General features: G+C 40.7%; 1 protein-coding gene across 4 annotated transcripts in view; it reads left to right on the top strand.

Annotated features, from left to right (window-relative positions):
* The window catches only part of CTBP1 (C-terminal binding protein 1), a 236,538-nt gene that overhangs the window by 158,110 nt on the left and 66,359 nt on the right, over window positions 1-12,069 (top strand). The gene's annotated exons all lie outside the window — the stretch shown is intronic.

Below are 12,069 nucleotides of genomic sequence, written 5' to 3'. Positions count from 1 at the left end.
CATTAGTCAACTTCAAGTTTTTGGAGCTGTAACTCCCCGAAGTGCAGGATCCAGAAGGAATTAGCAGGTTACCTCAAACCCTCTTTGTATCATGTACATAAGTTCAGCCCCAGATGTTTTATTAGACTGCTCTTTCAGAAAGGCATTTGAAGTATTCAGGAGACAAAGACATGACCATAACCTTTGCAGTATAGTCAATAACATCCACTTGAACAACAAGAACAAAATAAGCTACAAAATACAGACTTTTGAATGAGCTTCTGAGCTTCTCAGTGTTATGATGTCTTCCTTTAAGATTAGGCAGGCTTTTAGTGTCTGGTATTTCCCCCTGCAAAGTGTAATCGTGTTATCTCTCAGGGATTTTTTGGCAATCTGAGTACGTTGTGTTCTTCAAGGCATTTTTTTCTTCAGCACTGAGTTTTTCTTTTTGCAGCCTTTTGCCCATACAGAATATGGATGCCAGAGCTGGCAGCAACAGCTCACTAGTTATAATGTTGGTAATTCTGTGCACAATGGCAAAAATTTCCTCCATGCTTGAATTTAAGGATTTTTTCAAGGAAACATGACTTTCTCATGTCAAGGTGTGGTTCTTGGAGCTCACAGAGTTGCACATCCCTTTTAAGGCTCTAATTCCCTACCCTGTCAGCATGACAGTAGTCTTTTAAAATGGCAAAGCTTTCCATCTTGGATTTATTAAAGCATGTTTTGTTTCTTTATTTATCTGTGATCCAAAATGACTGCATGATTGCACTTTTGCTATTATTTTTTAGTCAGTTATTATTGTTTTTATGATGTTCCTAGTAATTTTTGCAAAAATTTTCTATTTATGTCCACATTATTGTTGAAGATGATGACAAATACCCATTAGAAATATTTTTACTGAGAGAGTTTTTCATTGACAATTGTGTCCTAAGATAATTGATCATAATCCTTTAAATATGTGTTTGTTTTTATCAGCCTTGTAGAGCACTAACTTCTTAAACCAGAATGTCAGTAGTGCTAACTTGCAAAGCTCTAATTTGTGCATCTTCATGGTTCCCTTAATGAATTTGTTAGATATTTATGAACCCTGGTGATGAATGTAGTATAAGAATTAAGATTATTAATTTCTAATGAAAATAATTTGGTATTTAGTAGAAATAACCAACACTGTGTAAGTACACTATGGATTTCATTAGTTGTTCATTCTTGTTGGCCAGATCAAGTTTAGAAATGAATTTTCATACCAGATGTGCCCAATGGCCCAAGAATTTCAACAACTGTGCTTTATTAATTAATTGAGACCATAATCTAGTATGAGGAAAAAGATATTTAAAGAAGAATTTAATAAAACCCCCATAAAGTAGCCTTTCAGTAGAGAATATGGACTAGGAATGTATTTATTAGTATTTGGTTCACTCCTTTGAATCTGAGTGTGCATGCACAACTGCTCACAATTAGAATTATTTTTTCTAATGCATCTGTGTGGGTGAGCTTGGTTTCTGGAGAGAGAGATGTTGCATTTAACCATGTAATGAGTCATATATATATATATATAGTACAACTTGTTTGGGTCAGAAAGAAGTAGTATAGTGTGATATTCTTACATTTCTGGTAGTGTAAGTTGCTCAAAAATCTGTTTTGCAATTATCTTGATTATTTAAGTTCTTTGGATGTCCTTGTGACAGCAATAGACTGTTCTTTCCAGCTGAAATTATTTAGCTGTTTCTTTCCTCAGTTAATGTAGGGAGAGAAAATCAATATAGAAGATAATATTTTAGCATTAGTTGATCCTAGGGTCTTATTTGATTCCAGCATAGCAGGCTAAGTAGCAAATGCTCTTAGCAATTGTTTCTGTTAGTGGAATTTTGAAAGCACTAAGAGAAATCTTGATCCATGGAGACAGTACAGTAATTCACATTGACATATTTTCCCCATTTGCCACAGGGCAAGTGGAACTATTAATGCTCCTGTGCAAAACCTCTTTTCTCCTTTCCTCTTTTTTTTTTTAAGAGCAGAACAGAAACAGTGTTGATCCTAACAGTGGATTATATGTAAAAATTTAGACTACCCTGCAGCCATCAGAGGGAAAAAGGTTCAGAAAATTTGCCATAACTGAATCTTTGCTTTTTTTCTAAATAGACCCCTGTTCCACGAGTACATATATTTATTTATGTGCATGGTGGATTTCTGTAGCATTTTGGAGGCTTGATGGTTGTTTTAAGCAAGAAGGCATCTCTGGGGTCAGGGAGCAGGTAGCAGCCATTGTAAAGTAAACTGTTTGAATACTGTAGATCCATGTGAACTGACTCTAACAATAAAATATTCTCTGAATCCATTCTGTGCTCCACAATGTACAGTCAGTGCCCAATGGAGACAGCCGTTCCAATCATGTATACACAAGGAATATTTGTTATCCATTGTAGTATTTTGCCTGCAGCTTTGAGAGACCCAATTTTATCTTCCCTTAAGCAGCCAAAATGATGTCAGCATCAGCATGGTACTTTTTTTTTGTTTGAGTGTTTCAAGAACCAAGAAATTGAGCTGTTTGTTGATAAATGAAGGTTTATGTAAAATACATATAAATTTAAGCAATTTAACTCAGTGCAGTAAAATGGCCTTTGAAATGAGATTTAAATGTGAGTTCTTGAAAATCTGGTTGGTTAGATGTGCAGAAAATAACAGACAGTTGGCTGCTAGTAATGCCATAAACAATAATTAGGCTGTGAGGAGCAGTGTATGATAGATGACCAAGTATATATTATATATCTTCTCAATGTGCATCATTTGGGCTTTATGTTACTGAACTGTGTGTGTGCTATTAGATTAAAAGTTAACTAGAAAAAAATTTCTAGATAAATTGGCAAACAATTTCTTTGGTGTCCTTTCCCTTCCATCATTTCCCTTCCCCCTACACCCCCTCTTTTTTTTTTTTTTTTTAAGAGAGCCAAGAGACTAAGCTTAGGTCACAAATGAGATGAGTTTGATGACCTCAGCCTGTGGCCTCTCAGACATCTGTCTACATCTGAAACCATCCGTAGATTTTAGTGGAGTTGGAAATCTCCTGTCAGGAAAGATTCAGGAATAGAGTGGGAACACTTAATTCTGCTTGTGACTGTAAAACCTCAAAAAGTAAACAAATCATCCTTCAGTACTTGGTGTTTAGTAAAAGTTAGTTATGATGCATAAAAGGAAAAACTTTCAAAATACTCATTGAACCGAAGGAGGGTTGTTTTTCTTTTTCTCCTTAGACTATTTATTATCTCCATGAATTATTGTTCATTCCTCTCTTGTGATAGTTCTTTCTGATGTGGGCTTCTCTGTAATGTTAATCATAGAGGTGCAGCCTCTGGGAAAGACACAAACTTTAACCTTTCTGGGTCATGGGTCTCGGAAGCCACTTCAGTTAGAGATCAGCACAGTACGGCGATACACAGCGTGTTCCCATTTGTTTCCAGGTCTTTCAGGAAAAGAGAATTAATTATTTATACCTTATCTATATACATTTACTTATTATTACAGCTCAGTTGTCTTTAGCTTCCAGTAGTTAATTTAAAGTACATTTTTCCTAAGGTAACTTCATCATCTGTGATATAACTTGCACTGTTCATAAGGCGTATCAAATCATTTTAATTAAGAACCCAATCTGTTTGCATAAAAGTATTTCCCTTTTTGTCTATGTCTGCCGAACTTTCTTCTTCCTGTGGTGATGTACAAGCCTGTACTGTGATCATTCTTCCAGATACATAAAATAATACAAATTAATAAGAATTAATAATTCTGATATCAGCGACTCTTCAGCTGTTCATAGAATTATTCAGGACCAAAGAAACCATAAGAATTTGAAGGAAGAAAATAGGCTTCATATACCTTAAGATCTTCCTTGGAATTATGTGATAAAAATGAAAACTTAAAAATTGTTGATTGTAGATTTTTAATGTTTATTGTGTTACTTGTGATCTTGTAATTCAGATGGCACATCAGTGTAGTGAAAAATAATAGTTTGTTACATAAAAGCAGTATAAGATACTCTGCTTCATGAAAAAGACAGCATATGTTAGGAAACCAAGTAATTGTCTTGATGAAATAAATGACAGGAAAAAAAAAAGCAGCAAGATATGCAACATGGTCTGCATTAATTGAAACTGCTTTCAAAAGGTACATAATGTTCCAAGTCCTCTTCTACTCAATAGTCTGTTCCAGGAAATTTACCTTTCAAAACTGTCACAGAATTTATTTTAATGCCGTTTGTTTTGCTCTGCAAGCCACTTTCAATCATTTCCCAGCAGTCCTGGCTCACTGGGGAGGTCCCTGGGGACTGAAGGTTTGCAAATACAACACCCATCCACCAGAATGGCCTGAAGGAGGATCTGGGAGCTACAGGCCTGTCAGTCTGGGCTTTAGGAAAGGCAGGTCCTGCTGGACCAACTCGATCTCCTTCTGTGAAGGGTGACTCACTCAGGGGAAGGACCTGGACAAGGGACATGACAAGAGGAAGTGGCCTCAGGTATGCCAGGGAGGTTTAGATTGGATATTTGGAAAAATTTCTTCAATGGAATGGGTGCCCAAGCATTGGAACAGCCTGCCCAGGGCAGTGTTGAGTCACTGCCCTTGGAGTTATTTAAAAGACATGTAGATGTGGCACCTGGGGACATGGTGTAATGGTGGCCTTGGCAGTGCTGGGTTAATGGTTACAGTCAGTGATCTCAAACGATTCTGTTTATAGCTCAGGGTGAAATCTTTGTGGGCTTTCCACAGTGCCACTGTGAATCACAAATGCTGCAGATGTGTGAGACCAGCCACCTTGCCAATGCCTGCCTGGCACAACAAGAGCTGTGTTTAAAATTGCACCGGTGATCCTGCTGTGTTGAGAGGAATGGTTGTTTTGAGATGATGGAGTTCCCAGAAGACACTTGTAGGACCAGAGTTGTGCTGTGCTGTGATACAAATTCAACAAAACATGCCTGTCAGATGGTGTTTTCCTGTGTAGAGGAATTGAACCGTTAAAAAGACAATGATTTAGCAAACATTTCCATGAGCTGTGTTCTCTCTGCAGTATCTTCTTCATGTAATGTGATAAGGCCTTTGGAAAGTTTATCCATTAATCTTTAAATAATACCATCCTATCATAATGCTCAGTGCTGCCTTAGTCTGTAAGTCAGGGTATTTGGCAGTACAGATCAGCTCAAACAGCAGTAAATCTGTTGATACTGATTATCACCCCTTTGAATCGCCTTTGCTTCTATAGTGAAATTCTGTGTTACATGAACGTAAGTAGTGTGGTCTTTCTGCTAGGAGAACATGCTGCTCTCTCATTATTCAGCTATACAAAGGGAGTGTTTTCAATAGATTTAATTTTTTTTCCACATCTTTCTGTAAGTCACATAAATTGATGTCCCTTATGGATATGAATTATATCTTGGGGAGTCTTACAGAGGGATAAGTTGCAGTTTACTTTTCAGCTATTCAGTTTTAAGTCTTGAGAATAGGAAGTAAAAGAGCTGCACAAGAGTATTTTGGTTTAATGAAAGCAAAAAGGTGGGCTTCTCAATAGCCTCCTATAGATGTTTCTTAGGAAAAGATAAATGTATTAGGAGAAGGTTAAAAATACTAGTGTGTTGCCAGGTATGTGGAGGCAGAGAACATGGAATGTGTTTATTTGGCTGATGGGGTATGTGTTTTACACATGGAACCTTGCTAGTTTCTTTTTACTGGTCTAAAACCATCGACCATTCACTGGAATGGATTGCCTAGCCTGTATATTGTTCCGTATGTTGTAAATATGAAATTGATTTTCACTGCCCATCTCTTTGCTTACTGTGATTCTGTACTCTAGTTTTCCTGTTTTCTTAGAGTGCAAAGATCACTGACATTGGTGTTATTTTTACATATTTAATAGGATGTTTTTCTCATTTTGTTCACAAATTTCTGTATATACTTTTTAATTAAATTAAATAATTTTACCTACACTCCAGGCAGAGCTTGCATGTTTTATTGTCGTCTGTTAAATTATCTAGCAGTTATCAGTGGGCAGGTTTTACTGTGTTGAGGCAAATGTGTTCTGGTTTTTTCAGTGTGCCAATGTCTTCTGTTGCTTGTTACAGCTGCTGTGCACAGTGTGGGTTACTGCAGGTACCTGAAGTGCTTGGCTGATGGGGTGCAGCTGCTGACTGGTGTTGGGGTGCAGCACGATCAGATTTTAATTGCAGGGGGATGTGATCAGTCAGGGACAGCCAGGGAGGTGCTGTGTCTCTCAGGAGCTGATGTGGGGATTCACTAGAGGTCACTTTTTGCTCACTAATGAACCACTCTCTTAGCAGTAGGTGATAGTGGGATGCTGGTAGTGCAGTATTTCATGGTGGTACAAAGCAGTGCTCAGTTTGGCAGAGGATGAAATTCAAGCCTGGTAACTTGTCATCATCCTGAGAACATTTGACAGAGCAGGAGAGTTCATTTCAATGTCATAAATGTCCATAACCCCAGAGTGTGGTTGTGCCTAAGGTCCTTTGCAGCAAATGGACAGTTTCATGTAACACTGTTCTGCTTTTTTCATCCTTTGGTATCCTTGCTGGTTTTTCAGATGGCTAAGACTTGTGCTAAGTTTCAGAGCAAAGTCTCTAGCTAAATTCTTAGTGAGATGTGGCTTTGATTTCATATGTGTTTAGTTTTTCTTGAGGGCATCCTCAGTCTTGTGTTGTGTGTTTGAAACAAGGAAGCATGATGCTTTCTATGCCATCTAGTGAATAAATCACAGTCACAAATGCAAATATAACTGTTTGGGAACTTGAAAACTATCTCTGATACAACTTTTGCTTTTTTCCCTGGCTACTTGTTGTGCAGCTTTGATAAAAATAAGATGCCAAGTGTGTTAGAACTCAAGAGGAGGTGGAAGATAGTAGAGTGCAAATGACAGTGCAGCCCAGTAAGACACCCCCAGCAGCAAGTTCACTCAGGACATCCACTGGTTCTGCTTAGGCATTGGATGGTTCATTATTCTCCATATTACCTGTGAAATTGCCACCACCAAACAGGTTATTGAATCTGCTACAGGCTTGTGGGTTTTGATCCCTTCAGTTGGCCTTAATAAGTAGATCTCATTTTTTTGCATGCAGAATGCAGCATCATAAAAAGTATCTGGTTCTCATTATAATTCTAAAGAGACAGTCAGATTTCATAACTATGCTGCATAGGCCAGAGCCTTCTTCCCTTAATCATCTAAAAAATAGCACTTTGCATCATGACCAGGCCCAGACTGATTTAAAACTTGAGAAGTAAATTACTACTCAATAATCCAGTTCTATAAAAGTAAATGCAGAATGTTGTTACACTGGTTCATTATGTTGAAAGCATACTGCATTATAATTTTTAATGGAATGTGAGTGTAATATATTCTAAATGCCTTCTTTAACACTTTGGGAGACAACTGGATCTGTGGTCTCACCAACTGAGGGATTCCCACTGTCCACAGAATTTTGTTAGTAGCTAAATGTAAATATTTAAGATTTCATTAATAGCAGGACTCTCAGCTATGCCAGTTACACAGTTTGAATGATCTCTAAGATTTCAGACAGGTGAGGAGGAGAAAACCTTCCCTGGGTCACTAACCCATTTTTTGTCCTTTCATGTTAATTGGCTGTTCATTCCTGGGAACACAGATTGTGCTGCTTCTCCTTTACCTCATCCAATGTCAAATCCCCAAAGAAGCCCTGCCAGCGCAGAAGGGAGCGAGCCATATGGGGCAGGTTGCAATTGTTCCTTCAGGTCTGGATTTATTCCACTGTGAACAGATGGACAATGGCTGACATCCACTAATGGTTCTTGATGGGTTTCTTCTGCTGTTCATCTCTGTCTTCTTTTTCTCTTCAGCCAGAACACAGACCATCCTGGAGATGGTCTGGTAACTCCTCCTGACTAGATGGAAAATAATATGTCTCATTTCACGACAACCAGAAAATGCAGAGGATTTAATTCCACCCTGGTTCTGTGTTTTTAGCACTTGTATGAAGAGGGTGAGAACAAGAAGAGAATCCCTTAGTCACTTAATACAGATAACATCAGAAGAGAGAGGTTTTTTTGTGTTCAGTGGCTTGAAGGGAATTTATTCTTCCATTCATTCAGCTCACTACAAGCTTTTTCACTTTGTATTTCCAGCGTAGACCTAGTAGAGCTGTTCCAATCTGAGAAAGGAGCAATGCACATTTGGCATTTCAAAAATGACTTTGAATGTTTGACACAGCTGAACTTCTTGTTCATTAAGTGGAACTTTAATCTACTACTTTCATCCTTCACCTTCTTTCTAACAGTAGATGAAGGTCCTCTATTTTATTTCATGCTTGCAATGACTGCAATTTCTTAAAGATGAGGTGGTTCTCTTTAGTCAGTTATTCTTTTTTTCCCATTTTCCCCTCAAAACCTGAAGATTTTTCTCCAAAATGACTTTCACATGAACCAGAAAGCATTAACTTCTTGGGAAGTGGGAAGTTGCACACAGGGGAAGTTATAACGAAAAAAAAAAGAAGCTGTAATTGAAATACACAATTGCAAAATCAAAGTAGGCTGATTTCTCTGTGTGTTATATAAACAAATGCTTCTCAGGATCTAAGTGAAAGAATTAAGGAAATATTTAAATCCAAACAAAGTTTTCTTTCCAAACAAAGTTTTCTTTCTTTCTTTCTTTAAATAAATTGAATTGACTTAGTTTGATTATACATTTAAACAATCTATTTAGAATAAAGGTTAAGTGTTGGGCCCTGTTTATCCAACCATTCTTTTCTTCTGACATAAATCTCTCCTAGGATCTCACAATAGCATCTGCAAGATTTACTGTTGACAAAAGTTAAGATATTCCATTGAAACATAATCTTGCATTTTGATTAAAAATGCATAAAGGTTTTAAATTTATGGCTTTAAAAACTGTTACAATGAATGACGTCTGTTTGATAACAAAGCAAAATCATGCATGAAAGAACCAGCACGCACGGCTGTGACAAACCAAAGCAAAATCTGTAAGCACACAATAGCAGTATCTTTGTGTAAGAAAATTGTCAAACCTCTCTATACGCTTCAGAAAATATTCAACATGTATCTTGGCTCATTGCTTAGGGGGTAAAACGGCAAAACTTCCTCTTTCAGTATCTTCAAAGTCACATCTGCTAAAGATAGTGAGCCCTAATGCGCTGAATTTGTGAAAGCCCAAGGTCATGCCCTTATGATTGCCCATTCTGAGGGGAATAAAACTTGTACTTAAATTATACATGTGGCTGTTAACAGATACACTTAAAACAATGTATTTGCTCTGCAGCACATGTGCTCCTCCAGCTGACTCATGAGGAGCCAAGAAACAGTTTGGGGGCTTTGAAAAATGCCATAATTCTAAGTGCAGGGCACAGAAGACATTCAGCTGTGTTACACTGCTGTTGAAAGAAGAGATTGCAGTAACAGCAGTGCCCAAATGCAATAAGAGAATGGGGATGTTAGGCTCTGTGAAAGATGTCTTGTAGCTCTTTGAGCCATGGTGTAAAAGTTGTGAAGATGACTGAATGTGAGGTGATCCAGAGGCAAGCTGCTGGAGAAAGCAGGAAGCAAAGTAGCTGGGGGCAGCCAGAGGCTTGGCTGGAGTCAGCTCTTCTGCTCCTGGATTTTCCCATGTCCAGTCCAAAACTAGGCCACTGACAGCCATGCAAGGGAGGGGGGCTGAATTTGGGGAAAAATGAGCTGCATTTTCTGAAGCAGAAAGAGCACGGCATTGTGTTCTGAAGGGAAACTTCAATTTCACTTGAGTTATTTAATTTTCTTTTCCATCCTGAGAGTCTGCATAGTTTATTCTGTAGAGCAGGTGCCTTGTGGCAGCTGTCGAGCAGAGTGCAGAGACCTTTTGGCTGGGGAGATGGGGTCAGATGACCTCTTTCCTTCAGCAGGTGCAACTGGGCTTGCTGCTGCTGGAGGGAACACCCTTAGTCCAGTCAGCATCAGCTGAGGATCCAGCCCAGGATGTTTCCCAGGAAGCATGAACTTGTGGTGGGTGTGGCAGGAGGGAACCGAGTCCCGTGTTACCTACAGTGTGTGTATTTGTTAGGTCTGTGTACAATCAGAAAAGGAAAAAGAGCAAGCATATGAATCCCTTCATGAAGTAGCGTAGAGAATACCAAACTGCAGTATTAATAACCTCCTGTTATTGAATCCTCCATCTGTTCATCATGCCAACTTATCCTCACTTAGAGCACTCCCCTTGTCATAATATTTTGCGCCACACTCCCCTCCCTCCCCGAAGCAGCAGTTCCAGTTTAGATCTAAACATTTGCCCAGTCATGTAACCCCACCGAGGACATGGTCTCAGTGCCTGGATCTGTTTATGTCTCTCTATTAAAAAATGCAACTGCCTTCTTAATTTCATTTTTGATTTTTTTCCTTTTCCTCTAGTAATTTCTTTTTTTCTGGAGATTTTCATTTCCGTATTGGTATTCACAGATATTTCTCTTGTGGTTTAAGCGTGTTTGACCCCCTAATGCTCATTCCTGATACTTTGCCACATGGCAACTGAAGCAGTGAGGGAGAAAAAAAATAATTATTTTCTCCTTAGAGCTTTGATATGTATGTGTTTTTATATTTTGCTAACATCTATAAATGGCAATAAAGTGGTTAGCCACTTTAAAGTGATTAAACCCAAATTTATTTATACAAACCCCACATGAGGCGCTTGGCTAGATGCTGCCCTAGTGATGCACAGTGAGAATTTAGGGAAGCTGTTCTTTGAGGGCTGTCTGAGACGTCTGTGCTCAGCCACAAAAGGCTTTCCCAGGAATACTGGAGGAAAATGAAGATAAGTCAGAGGCTGCATAAACTTGTCTTGGGAGTTACCTCCCTGTCACGGTGGATAATCCCATGAAAGGGACACACTACCTGGGAAATGATGGAGGAAAACAAGTTTTTAGGAAGCTGGAGCCAAGCTGCTGAAAGCTGCCTGTATGCTAAAATCCTCGAGTTGTGCCCTGAGCGGATTCCTGAAATCCACACAACTCGGAGACTGAAACCACTCTTCATAACCTCTGGGTTCAAATATTCCCTTCATAGGCAAACCAACTCCCAAAAAAACCCTGGGGAAAAAATCTACAGCCCTGTCCGTTCTCTCAGTGAATTGCTCGTTTGCTACCGAGGAGTGTCTGTCTTTATCCGAGAGGGTCCGGGTCCCCGAGAGATGCCGGGGCCGTTTGCTGACAGGAAACGATGGTTTTATTTCTGGAAAAACCCAGAGAAGGGATGTTCGCTGCCGGGCTGGGCTGGGCTCTGGGTGGGGACGGACGAGCGAACGGCCGCGGCTCCGCTTCCCGCCCGCGGCGGGGAAGGAGGAAGGGGCAGCTGTGCCAGTAGAGCGAAAGTTTCTGGGAGGGCTGGAGCGGAGCTCCGGGCGCTCAGGAGAGAAAAGCCCCGGGGCAGGAGGCGGCGGGGCCATGGCGGCCGCCGCTCCCTCACCGCGCCCGGGCGGGGCCGCCGTCAGCCGACCCAGCGGCCGCGGGGGCGCCGCCACCGCTTTGGTTCGCGTCGGCCGCCGCCGCCGCTGTTCGGGCGGGGAGGGCATGGCGGGCGCGGGGTGACCCCGAGGGACCGCGGCCACGTGGGCGGGATGGCAGCATTCCCGTGGGGAAGAAATCGGCCTTGGATTCACTGACTTTGGGCAATTCGCTGCTCTTTTTCTAAGATCTGCCCCCGCTCGCGACGGTTCCGACCCTGCGGAGACCGCGGGGTTTCTGCTGGGGCTCTTCAGGGCGGATCAGGGGAGCGGCAGGAGGCACTGACCGGAGTCAAAATTAGAGCGTTATGGATTTATTTGTTTTCATTCCTGTGAGTTCGTGAGGGAAAAGCCTTAGCCGGATCACAAATACAGCGAAACACCCGAAGTGCTGATGTTTTGGGATGGCAGGAACGGGCAGAAAGTGATGGGCAGAAGTTCCACCTGAACGTGCGGAGGAACTTCTTTGCTGTGCAGTGACTGCACACGGAATACATTGTCCAGAGAGGGTGTGGAGTCTCCCTCCCTGGAGATCTTCCAGACCCCTCTGGACGCAAGCCTGAGCCGTGCGCTCTGGGAAAACC

Source organism: Fringilla coelebs (assembly GCF_963513975.1).
Source record: "Fringilla coelebs genome assembly, chromosome: 4".
Classification (NCBI taxonomy): Eukaryota; Metazoa; Chordata; class Aves; order Passeriformes; family Fringillidae; genus Fringilla; species Fringilla coelebs.
The sequence above is the reverse complement of the archived record's forward strand: the minus strand, read 5'-3'. Positions and strand labels throughout refer to the sequence as shown.